This window comes from Triticum dicoccoides, chromosome 7B (assembly GCF_002162155.2).
Source record: "Triticum dicoccoides isolate Atlit2015 ecotype Zavitan chromosome 7B, WEW_v2.0, whole genome shotgun sequence".
Classification (NCBI taxonomy): Eukaryota; Viridiplantae; Streptophyta; class Magnoliopsida; order Poales; family Poaceae; genus Triticum; species Triticum dicoccoides.
The window spans coordinates 5,388,844-5,402,429 of NC_041393.1; positions in this window are offsets into that span (position 1 = coordinate 5,388,844).

Consider the following 13,586-nt stretch of genomic DNA (forward strand, 5'->3'; position numbering starts at 1 on the left):
TCATGGTGCTACTTTGAAGCACAAGTGTGGTAAAAGGATAGTAGCATTGTCCCTTCTCTCTTTTTCTCTCATTTTTTTCTTTTTTTTTCTTTGACCTTTTTTTATATGGCCTTTCAATTTTTTTTTGTAAAGTCCGAAGTCTCATCCCGACTTGTGGGGGAATCATAGTCTCCATCATTCTTTCCTCACTTGGGACAATGCTCTAATAATGAAGATCATCACACTTTTATTTACTTACAACTCAAGATTACAACTCGATACTTAGAACAAGATATGACTCTATATGAATGCCTCCGGTGGTGTACCGGGATATGCAATGAACCAAGAGTGACATGTATGAAAATCATGAGGGTGGCCTTGCCACAAATACGATGTCAACTACATGATTATGCAAGAGCAATATGACAATGATGATGCGTGTCATGATAAACGGAACGGTGGAAAGTTGCATGGCAATATATCTCGGAATGACTATGGAAATGCCATAATAGGTAGGTATGATGGCTGTTTTGAGGAAGGTATATGGTGGGTGTATGGTACCAACGAAAGTTGCGCGGCACAAGAGAGGCTAGCAATGGTGGAAGGGAGAGAGTGCGTATGATCCATGGACTCAACATTAGTCATAAAGAAATCATATACTTATTTCAAAAATCTACAAGTAATCAAAAACCAAGCACTACGTGCATGCTCCTAGGGGGATAGATTGGAAGGAAAAGATCATCGCTCGTCCCCGAGCGCCACTCATAAGGAAGACAATCAATAAATAAATCGTGCTCCAACTTCATCACAAAGCGGTTCACCATACGTGCATGCTACGGGAGTCACAAACTTCAACACAAGTATTCCTTAAATTCATAATTACCCAACTAGCATGACTCTAATATCACCATCCTCATATCTCAAAACAATTATCAAGCATCAAATTGATCATAGCATCCAATTCACTTTCTATGATAGTTTTTATTATACCCAACTTGGATGCTCATCATTCTAGGACCAATTTTATAACCATAGAAAATACCATGCTGTTCTAAAAGACTCTCAAAATAATATAAGTGAAGCATGAGAGATCAACAATTTCTACAAAATTAAGCCACCGCCGCGCTCTAAAAGATACAAGTAAAGCACTAGAGCAAAAATTATCTAGCTCAAAAGATATAAGTGAATCACATAGAGTATTCTAATAAATTCCAAATCATGTGGGTTTCTCCCAAAAGGTGTGTATAGCAAGTATGATTTCGATAATCTAAAAAGAAAAGACTCATATCATACAAGACGCTCCAAGCAAAACACATATCATGTGGCAAATAAAAATATAGCTGCAAGGAAAGTTATCGATAGACGAAGACAAAAGAGGGGATGCCTTCCGGGGCATGCCCAAGCTTAGGCTCTTGGTCATCCTTGAATATCTTGGGGTGCCATGGTCATCCACAAGCTTAGGCTCTTGCCACTCCTTATTCCATAGTCCATCAAATCTTTACCCAAAACTTGAAAACTCCACAACACAAAACTCAACAAGAAATCTCATAAGCTCCGTCAGTGCAAGAAAGAAAACCACCACTTAAGGTACTGTAATTAACTCATTCTTTATTTATATTGGTGTTATACCTACTGTATTCCAACTTCTCTCTATGGTTCATACCCCCCGATACTAGCCATAGATGCATCAAAATAAGCAAACAACACACGAAAAACAGAATCTGTCAAAAAAAGAAAAGTCTGAAGAAATCTGTAACTTGCGAATACTTCTGGAACTCCAAAAATCCTACCAAAATAGGAAGTCCTAGGAAATTTGTCTATTGATCTACTGCAAAAAGAATCAACGCAAAAGCACCTTTCTGTGATTTATTGAATTTTTTCTCGTGCATGCAAAGTTTCTGTTTTTCAGCAGAATCAAATTAACTTTCACCCAAGATGATCCTATATGTTCTACTTGGCACACACACTAATTAAAACATAAAAACACATCTAAACAGAAACTAGATTAATTATTTATTACTAACAGAAGCAAAAAAGCAAGGAACAGAAATAAAATTTGGTTGCCTCCCAACAAGCGCTATTGTTTAATGCCCCTAGCTAGGCATAAAAGCGAGAATAGATCTAAGTGTTGCCATCTATGGCATTCAATTCATAAGTGGCTCGCATAATAGATTCATAAGGTAATTTGATTTTCTTTCTAGGAAAGTGTTCCATGCCTTTCCTTAACGATAATTGGAATCTAATATTTCCTTCCTTCATATCAATAATTGCACCAATCGTTCTAAGGAAAGGTCTACCAAGAATAATAGGACACAAAAGATTGCAATCAATATCAAGAATGATAAAATATACGGGCACATAATTCCTATTTGCAACAATAAGAACATCATTAATACTTCCCATAGGTTTCTTAATGGTGGAATCTTCAAGGTGCAAGTTTAAAGAGCAACCATCAAATTCCTGGAAACCAAACACATCACATAAAGTTTTTGGAATCGTGGAAACACTAGCACCCAAATCACAAAAGCATAGCATTCATGATATTTAATTTAATTTTTATTGTAGGTTCCCACTCATCATAAAGTTTTCTAGGTATAGAAACTTCCAAATTAAGTTTTTCCTCATAAGATTGCATCAAAGCATCACCAATATGTTTAGTAAAAGCTTTATTTTGGCTATAAGCATGAGGAGAATTCAACATGGATTGCAACAAGGAAATACAATCTATTAAAGATCAATTATCATCATTAAATTCCTTGAAATCCAAAATAGTGGGTTCATTACTATGTAAAGTTTTAATCTCTCCAATCCCACTTTTACCAATTTTAGCATCAAGATCAAAATACTCCAAATCATTGGAACACCTTTTAACTAAAGTTGATTCACCTCCAGTCCCATCATTATTAAGATTCATATTGCAAAATAGGGATTTAATAGGAGACACATCAATAACTTTTAGATCTTCATCATTATTTTCATGGAAACTAGAAGAACACGCTCTTATAAAGCTATCTTTCTTAGCGCGCAACCTAGCGGTTCTTTCTTTGCACTCATCAATGGAAATTATAATGGCTTTGAGATACTCATTGATATCATGGTTAGGTGGAATAGTTCTAAGTTTCAAAGAATCAACATCAAGAGAAATTCTATCCACGTTCCTAGCCAATTCATCAACTTTAAGCATTTTTTCTTCAAGCAAAGCATTGAAATTGTTTTGAGAATTCATAAATTATTTAACACTAATCTAAAAATTAGAGGGCATCTTATTAAAATTTCTATAAGAATTGTTGTAGGAATTACCATAATTATTAGAGGAATTACTAGGAAACGACCTAGAATTAAAGTGTCCTTTATAAGCGTATTTACCAAAAAATTTCCTACCAACAAAATTCACATCCATAGATTCATTATTATTCTCAATCAAAGTAGACAAAGGCATATCATTAGTATTAATAGTGGCACCCTTGGTAGCAAAGAGTTTCATATGTTCATCCATCTTTCCACTCAAAACATTAATTTATTCTATAGCATGAACTTTTTTACTAGTAGATCTTTCGGTGTGCCATTGAGAATAATTAACCATAATATTATCAAGGAGTTTTGTAGCTTCTCCTAAAGTGATTTCCATAAAAGTGCCTCCCACGGCTAAATCTAAAAGATTTCTAGAAGCAAAATTCAATCCGGCATAAAATTTTTGTATGATCATCCATAAATTCAAACCATGAGTAGGGCAATTGCGAATCATTAATTTCATTCTTTCCCAAGATTGAGCAACATGCTCATGATCAAGTTGTTTAAAATTCATAATATCGTTTCTAAGAGAGATGATTTTATCGGGAGGAAAATACTTAGAGATAAAAGCATATTTGCACTTATTCCAAGAATCAATACTAATTTTAGGCAAAGACGAAAACCAAGTTTTAGCATGATCTCTAAGTGAAAATGGAAATAACTTCAATTTAACAATATCATTATCCGTATCTTTCTTCTTTTGCTTATCACACAAATCAACAAAGTTGTTTAGATGAGTAGCGGCATCTTCACTAGGAAGGCCGGAGAATTGATCTTTCATAACAAGATTCAACAAAGCAGCATTGATTTCACAAGTTTCAACATCATTAAGAGGAGCAATCGCAGTGCTAAGGAAATCATTATTATTGGTATTGGAAAAGTCACACAATTTAGTATTATCTTGCGCCATCGTGACAAGCAATCCAACACACAAGCACACAAAAAGGCAAGCGAGAGAGAGAGGAGAACGGGAAAGAGAGGGCGAATAAAACGGCAAGGGTGAAGTGGGGGAGAGGGAAATGAGAGGCAAATGGAAAATAATGTAATGCAAGGGAGATGAGTTTGTGATGGGTACTTGGTATGTCTTGACTTGAGCGAAGACCTCCCCGGCAACGGCGCCAAAAATCCTTCTTGCTACCTCTTGAGCATGCGTTGGTTTTCTCCTTGAAGAGGAAAGGGTGATGCAACAAAGTAGAGTAAGTATTTCCCTCGGTTTTTAGAACCAAGGTATCAATCCATTAGGAGGCTCCTCAGAAGTCCCACGCACCTACAGAAACAAACAAGAACTTCACAACCAACGCGATAAAGGGGTTGTCAATCCCTTCACGGAAACTTGCGAAAGTGAGATCTGATAGAGATAATATGATAAGATAAATATTTTTGGTATTTTTATGATATGGATTGGAAAATAAAAGTAGATGGAAAACTTATATGATAAAAGATAGACCCGGGGGCCATAGGTTTCACTAGTGGATTCTCTCAAGATAGCATAATTATTACGGTGGGTGAACAAATTACTGTCGAGCAATTGATAGAGAAGTGCATAGTTATGAGAATATCTAGGAATGATCATGTATATAGGCATCACGTCTGCAACAAGTAGATCGAAACGATTCTGCATCTACTATTATTACTCCACACATCGACCGACTCCTGCCTGCATCTAGAGTATTAAGTTCATGAAGAACAGAGTAACGCATTAAGCAAGATGACATGATGTAGAGGGATAAACTCATGCAATATGATATAAACCCCATCTTTTTATCCTCGATGGAAACAGTACAATACGTGCCTTGCTGCCCCTGTTGTCACTGGGAAAGGACACCGCAAGATTGAACCCAAAGCTAAGCACTTCTCCCATTGCAAGAAAGATCAATCTAGTAGGCCAAACCAAACTGATAATTCAAAGAGACTTGCAAAGATAACCAATCATACATAAAAGAATTCAGAAGAGGTTCAAATATTTCTCATAGATAAACTTGATCATAAACCCACAATTCATCGGATCTCGACAAACACACCGCAAAAAGAGTTACATCGAATAGATCTCCAAGAAGAGGAAGGAGAACTTTGTATTGAGAATCAAAGAGAGAGAAGAAGCCATCTAGCTAATAACTATGGACCCGATGGTCTGTAGTAAACTACTCAGAACTCATCGGAGAGGCCTTGGTGGTGATGTAGAGGCCCTCCATGGTCGATTCCCCCTCCGGCGGAGCACCGGCGAAGGCTCCAAGATGGGATCTCGCGGATACAGAAGGTTGCGGCGGTGGAATTAGGTTTTTGTGGTGCTCCTGGATGGTTTCGGGGTACGTAGATATATATAGGAGGAAGAAGTAGGTCGGTGGACGCTCGAGGGGCCCATGAGGGTGGGGGTGCACCCACCCTTATAGGGCACACCGGGCACCCACGTGACCGCCTCGCTCGTTTCTTGACGTCCACTTCAAGTCTCCTGGTTTGCATTTGTTCCAAAAAGATCGCTCCCGAAGGTTTCATCCCGTTTGTACTCCGTTTGATATTCCTTTTCTTCAAAACACTAAAATAGGCAAAAAAACAGCAATTCGGGCTGGGCCTCCAATTAGTAGGTTAGTCCCAAAAATGATATAAAAGTGTAAAGTAAAGCCCATAAACATCCAAAACAGGTAATATAATAGCATGGGACAATCAAAAATTATAGATACGTTGGAGACGTATTACTATATTCTTAACAGTAGCGCTTGTTATAGTACCAACGCTGCTACTATTTTTTGGCCGGGGTGTGTGGTGATGCTAACTTACCAGTAGCGTGCCCATAGGAAATCCACGCTACTGCTAGGATGTACCAGTAGCACGCTTTACAACCCATGCTACTGGTACTTATCAGTAGCGCGGTGTCCTAAACACGTGCTACTGGTAAACTTCTATGTATAAGCCTTTTCCTAGTAGTGACTACAGAAGATAGAGAGAAAATGAAAGTCATTCCCTATGCTTCAGCCATAGGATCTATCATGTATGCAATGTTGTGTACCAGACCTGATGTGTGCCTTGCTATAAGCGTAGCAGGGAGGTATCAAAGTAATCCTGGAGTGGAGCACTGGACATCGGTCAAGAACATTTTGAAATACCTGAAAAGGACTAAGGATATGTTTCTCATTTATGGAGGTGAAAAAGAGCTCGTCGTAAACGGCTACGTTGATGCAACCTTTGACACAGATCCAGATGACTCTAATTCGCAAACTGGATACCTATTTTTATTGAATGGAGGAGCTGTTAGTTGGTGCAGTTCCAAGTAGAGCGTCGTGGCGGGATCTACATGTGAAGCGGAGTACATTGCTGCTTCGGAAGCAGCAAATGAAGAAGTCTGGATGAAGGAGTTCATATCTGATTTAGGTGTCATACCTAGTGCATCTGGTCCAATGAAAATCTTTTGCGACAATACTGGTGCAATTGCCTTGGCAAAGGAATCCAGATTTCACAAGAGAACCAAGCACATCAAGAGACGCTTCAGTTCCAACCATCATCAAGTGTTGGAAGGGGACATAGAGATTTGCAAGATACATATGGATCTGAATGTTGCAGACCCCTTGATTAAGCCTCTTCCACGAGCAAAACATGATCAGCACCAAAGCTCCATGGGTGTTAGAATCATTACAATGTAATCTAGATTATTGACTCTAGTGCAAGTGGGAGACTGAAGGAAATATGCCCTAGAGGCAATAATAAAGTTATTATTTATTTCCGTATTTCATGATAAATGTTTATTATTCATGCTAGAATTGTATTAACCGGAAACTTAGTACATGTGTGAATACATAGACAAAACATATTGTCTCTAGTATGCCTCTACTTGACTAGCTCGTTTATCAAATATGGTTATGGTTCCTAACCATAGACATGTGTTGTCATTTGATGAACGAGATCACATCATTAGGAGAATGATGTGATGGACATGACCTATCTGTTAGCTTAGCATTATGATCGTGACAGTTTCATTTCTACTGCTTTCTTCATGACTTATACAAGTTCCTCAGACTATGAGATTATGCAACTCCCGAATACCGGAGGAACACTTTGTGTGCAACCAAACGTCACAACGTAAATGGGTGATTATAAAGGTGCTCTACAAGTGTCTCCAAAGGTGTTTGTTGGGTTGGCATAGATCGAGATTAGGATTTGTCACTCCGTGTTTCGAAGAGGTATCTCTGGGCCCTCTCGGTAATACTCATCACTATAAGCCTTGCAATCATTGTGAATAATGAGTTAGTTGCAGGATGAAGTATTACAGAACGAGTAAAGAGACTTGCCAGTAATGAGATTGAACTATGTATGATGATACCGACGATCGAATCTCAGGCAAGTAACATACCGATGACAAAGGGAATAAAGTATGTTGTCGTAACGATTTGACTGATAAAGATCTTCGTAGAATATGTAGAAACCAATATGAGCATCCAGGTTCCGCTATTGGTTATTGACCAGAGACGCGTCTCGGTCATGTCTACATAGTTCACGAACCCGTAGGGTCCGCACGCTTAATGTTCGATGACTATTTGTATTAGGAGTTTATGTGATTTGATGTACCAAAGTTTGTTCGGAGTCCCAGATGAGATCATGGACATGACGAGGAGTCTCAAAATGGTTGAGACATAAAGATTGATATATTGGACGACTATATTTGAACACCGGACGTGTTCGGGAGAAGTTTCGGATAATATCGAAGTGCCGGGGGGTTACCAGAACCCCCTCGGGAAGTAATGGGCCTTAGTGGGCCTATAGGGGAGAGAGAGAGCCGCACCAGGAGGTGGCGCCCCCCAGGGGAGTCCAAATAGGACAAGGGAAGGGGGCGCGGCCCCTCTTTCCCTCTCCCTCTCCCTCTCCTTCCTTGTCCTCCTAGTTGGACTAGGAAAGGGGGAAACCTACTCGTACTTGGAGTAGGAATCCCCCACCTTTGGCGCGCCCCTTGTGGCTGGCTTGCCCCCTCCTCTCCTCCTTTATATACGGGAGAAGGGGGCACCCCATAGACACACAAGTTGATCTTTTAGCCGTGTGCGGTGCCCCCCTCCATAGTTTTCCACCTCAGTCATATTGTCGTAGTGCTTAGGTGAAGCCCTATGCCGGTAACTTCATGATCACCATCACCATGCCGTCGTGCTGACGGAACTCTCCCTTGGCCTCGGCTAGATCTAGAGTTCAAGGGAGGTCACTCAGCTGTACGTGTGCATATTGCAGAGGTGTCGTGCGTTCGGTACTTGATCGGTTGGATCGCAAAGACGTTCGACTACATCAACCGCGTTAAATGATGCTTCCGCTTTTGGTCTATGAGGGTTCATGGACACACTCTCCCCGTCCTTGCTATGCATCACCTAGATAGATCTCGCGTGATCGTAGGAATTTTTTTTGAAATTACTACGTTCCCCAACAATAATAGTGTAAGAGAACTACGTGTTTATGAACATATTGAAGGAAATATGCCCTAGAGGCAATAATAAAGTTATTATTTATTTCCTTATATCATGATAAATGTTTATTATTCATGCTAGAATTGTATTAACCGGAAACATGATACATGTGTGAATACATAGACAAACTTAATGTCACTAGTATGCCTCTACTTGACTAGCTCATTAATCAAAGATGGTTATGTTTCCTAACCATAGACATGAGTTGGCATTTGATTAATGAGATCACATCATTAGGAGAATGATGTGATTGACATGACCCATTCCGTTAGTGTCGTGGAATTAACACGGCAGATGTCCTTAGTGTCAGGACTTAGTCGCGAGGCCAACGCATCTATGTGGTAGCTTGAAGGGGTTGAGCGGAATCGAGAGACGCAACACAGAAGACGAGGATTTAGACAACTTTGGGTCCCGGGAAACATCATCCGGTAATAACCCTACATGCTGTTTGGGGCTAGGTCTCATTATGATCATGAGGGAGTCGCCGTAAGCCGGCTCTTCTCCCGTGTCTAGCCCTAGATATTGTTTCTTGTTGCTTGTCCCTCTTTGGGGAGCCCTGCCCCTCCTTATATAAGTTAGAGGGGCGGGTTACATGTGGAGTCCTAGTAGGACTAGGACTAGCCTATCTTCTCTTACAAGTTAAATACAAGTCCGGGTCTTGATTCCTTGTTAGGGAGATATTCCTCACGCCCTTCCTCTTAAGCCGGCCTATCATAACGTAAGCCGGCCTTCTAGGCCTTGAGCCTCCTGGGCCCTCGGGTCTTGTCGCTCCTCTGATCTGCTTGCCAGGTCACCCATAAGTCGCCAGGATAGGGCGGGTCACTTAGTGTGTCGTCCAGTCAGTGCGGGTCATTCGTCAGTCGCCAAGTCCGGCCGGGTTATACTTCCGGCCGGGTTACACCGCGGGGTATATCCCCGACATTAGCCCCCAAGTTTAGCTTGGATTTATCCATGGTAAACTTATGCTGCAAAATAAACACAAGAATAAATTTGACAGGTTGTGCTCCGGTTAAGAATTCTTGTAAACCGGCACCTGAACATCCTTAAGTCCTTGTCATTTCCTTTTTTCTAGAAAATCCGGGTCAATAGACCAGCTTCACAATCAATTCGCTTGTATAAGAAATATTGTAAACAAATAATCCATTTGAATCGGCTTCCAAAGCGCCGGCTTAAAAAATATAGGTCTTGCTATACTCATCTGATTTTCAACCGGCTTAAAGATGTAGATCTTGACGAGTTATAATTTCCAAAATCTCCGGGTTATAAAAGACTGATGATGTCGAGTCATAATTGTTGTTGACACTGGGTCATGTAATTGATCTTCCTGATTTACTCGAAGGTGAGAATTTTGAAGATGTTCCCTCTTTATATGCATAATACCTGTAGCCCCCAAGTCTTAAGAGAACATAGTGATAACTTAAGACTTGCTTCAATATAAGTGTTGCAACCTTGAAGAAATCCGGCTTATTCATCTCAATCATTAGTCATAAACTGAATATTCAAGTGCCGAGTTGTCCTGCTTGCAGCAACCTGGGACTTGTAATTGCCTTATGCTTGTAAAATTTTAACCAGTGTAGCCCCCAAGGGCCGGGTCATTATGCAATAATGAGCAGGGACTTCATAAATATGATCATGTAGACTTGAACAACAACATGTAGTCCCCAAGGGCCGGCTTAGTAAGATAATACTGAGCTGGGACTTTATATATACTTCATTGAAAATAATATCATATGATGTAACCCTCACCATGGGGCTCGAACCCACATCCATAAGGTTAAGAGCTTTGTACTCTACCAACTGAGTAGTGGACCTTTCAATATAATGGATTAAAACTTGTGTACCTTGAATTGTTGACAGGAGCAATTGGTAGCCCCCAAGGGCCGGCTCATTACGATGTGATGAGTCGGGTCTTCAATGAGGTGAGCAAAAATGACTTTGCATTAGCCCCCAAGTGTCATGGTGCATACTTGCAGCGACATGAGACTTTCATATTTGATATAACCTCAATTTAAATAATGTAGCCCCCAAGTGCTGGGTCGTAAGCCTGCAGCGACTCGGGACTATTCCTTCCTGTCGGTGTCAAAACCGGCGGATCTCAGGTAGGGGGTCCCGAACTGTGCGTCTAGGCGGATGGCAACAGGAGACGAGGGACACGATGTTTTACCTAGGTTCGGGCCCTCTTGATGGAGGTAAAACCCTACGTCATGCTTGATTAATATTGATGATGTGTGTTACAAGAGTAGATCTACCACGAGATCAAGGAGGCTAAACCCTAGAAGCTAGCCTATGGTATGATTGTTGTTCGTCCTACGGACTAAAGCCATCCGGTTTATATAGACACCGGAGAGGGCTAGGGTTACACAGAGTCGGTTACAATGGTAGGAGATCTACATATCCGTATCGCCAAGCTTGCCTTCCACGCCAAGGAAAGTCCCATCCGGACACGGGACAAAGTCTTCAATCTTGTATCTTCATAGTCTTGGAGTCCGACCGATGATGATAGTCCAGCTATCCGGACACCCCCTAGTCCAGGACTCCCTCAGTAGCCCCTAAACCAGGCTTCAATGACGACGAGTCCGGCATGCATATTGTCTTCGGCATTGCAAGGCGGGTTCCTCCTCCGAATAATGTATAGAAGATTGTGAACACCGGGATAGTGTCCGGCTCTGCAAAAATAATTTCCACATACCACCGCAGAGAGAATAATATTTACACAAGTTCAATCTGCTGACGTATTTGATGGTGTGACGTCACACCAGTACCAAGCCTTTACTTAAATCGTTTTTATTGTACCACCTTAGCGCGTTTAGTGAAGCGGTTTCCTTGGCACGTCTTGTCGAAGCAGAGATCGTGTTCCCCTTATTCCGGGATTCCCATCAATATGGACGTGGGTAACCCAACCGCGCCCGTTGCCACGCCCCCTCCATCGAAGGCGGGTTCCAAACGGTCACGGGGACGGCTCTCGGTATTCTTCCTCTTTATAATGAGACCAAGGCCAGTTCTTTTTCTTCAATCCTCCATCGAATCCGCCCCCCGCCCCCGATATCCAACACCCAGGGCTCCAGATTCGGGTACCTTCGACCTTCGACAATGTCCGGCTCCGACCTACGGGGCCGGTGAATGCCCTCCTCCATCACGGAAGAAGACGTGTTAAAGCTGAGAGACGCCAGGTACTTGACCTACGAGATTTCGCATAGGTTGCCTGCCCAAGGGCAAGTTATTCCTTCTCCCGAGCCCGGCGAGAGCGTTGTGTTCGTGTCTCACCTCCGTCGGGGTTTAGGCTTCCCGATGGACCCCTTCATGAGGGGGCTCATGTTTTACTATGGGCTGGAATTCCATGACTTGGCTCCGGAGTCCATCCTCCACATCTCATCGTTTATTGTCGTTTGCGAAGTCTTCCTCCACACTACCCCTCACTTCGGCTTGTGGCTCAAAACCTTCAATGTGGAGCCAAAAATGATTGAGGGGCGTCATGCAGAGTGCGGAGGGGCGGTCATAAGCAAGAGGGCCGATGCTCCATGGCCCGAGGGGTCCTTTCAGGAGGAGCTCGGCTTGTGGCAACAGGAGTGGTTCTATATCACCGCTCCCAGGGGCAGCAGGCAGAGGCCGCCGCCCGTCTTCCGCTCGGGCCCTCCACAACAGTTGACATCATGGGTCAGCAAGGGGCGTGACTGGGGGCCGTCCAAATACGTACCCCTGTTGCAGGACCGGATTCGAGGCCTCCAAGAAAGGGAGATCAATCTAGTCACAGTGGTACAGGTTATGCTGATTCGGCGCCTACTGCCCTGCAAACGTCTCCCCCTCCGCCTGTGGGAATTTAATCCGAAGGGGCCACGAGCTCTTCAACACTTTATGGGTTCGACACCCGCGGAGTTGTACAAACTGTTCTTCGGATCGCAAGAGATGCGTCCGGACTTGACCGAGGACGCTGGCCTAAGCTGCAATCGCCCGGATACTCAAGTAAGTAGCCCTGTGTCCGGACACATTGTCCATCTATTTATCGCGGGTTTGCCTTTTGACCAGCTATCCCTTGGATAGGAGTGGATTGCGCAAGCAAAGCTAATACGGTGTCCGGCCCCCCTCCCTGAGACCATGCAGGATCCCGTGTTAATCAAAATGTTGGAGGTTGCACCTTCGGAGGAGGGAGAAGGAGGGCACAGGGGAACTACCACCTCTACCAAGGAGGCTTTCAGTAAGGAAGGAATCAAGAGTCCCTCCTTCCAGGGGGAGAAGAGGACAGCTTCCGAAGACCCGGAGGCCAAGGCCTCAAAGCGGGGAAAGAAATCTGTACCGGAAGGTCCTGTGCCGGGAAAAGCCCCAGCCATACTGTCTCCTCGGAGGAATCAGCCCTCCAGCGAGCCGTAAGTAAAAAGGGGGAATTTTGTAATAGTGGACACCCCTGCTTAATTTCTAAGGGTAACCGAAGTTTTCATCTTTGTAGTTCGGATCTCAGCCCGTCTCAGCACAACTCATCTTCGAGAGACCTTCGTCCGGAGATGATGGAGAGTGAAACGCCTCCATCTGCCACCCCATCGTGCGGGGCGGACGACCCTGAGGTGTCGTCGCGGAGGGTCTCCCTGAGTCCGGCGGGGCCGGAGAGTTCGGCACCCATTGGAGTACGGCCGGTGGAGCTGCAGGATTTTCTTAAGAGGGCGTCTATCTCGGAAGATCACCGCACATTAATGAGTATGGTGATTGAAAGGATCTCGCCCGTCGAGAGCGGGTTGTATGAGGCCGTCGGAAGCTTGCTAACGGGTTTTGAGGTATGCAAAAAATGACATACCTTTTGACAGTTTTGCACATGAAGTGCGCCCTGTATAGATAGTAGACCCTGAGACTTGGTATGCTGTCGAAAGCGATAGCGTGCCAAGGATCATAATC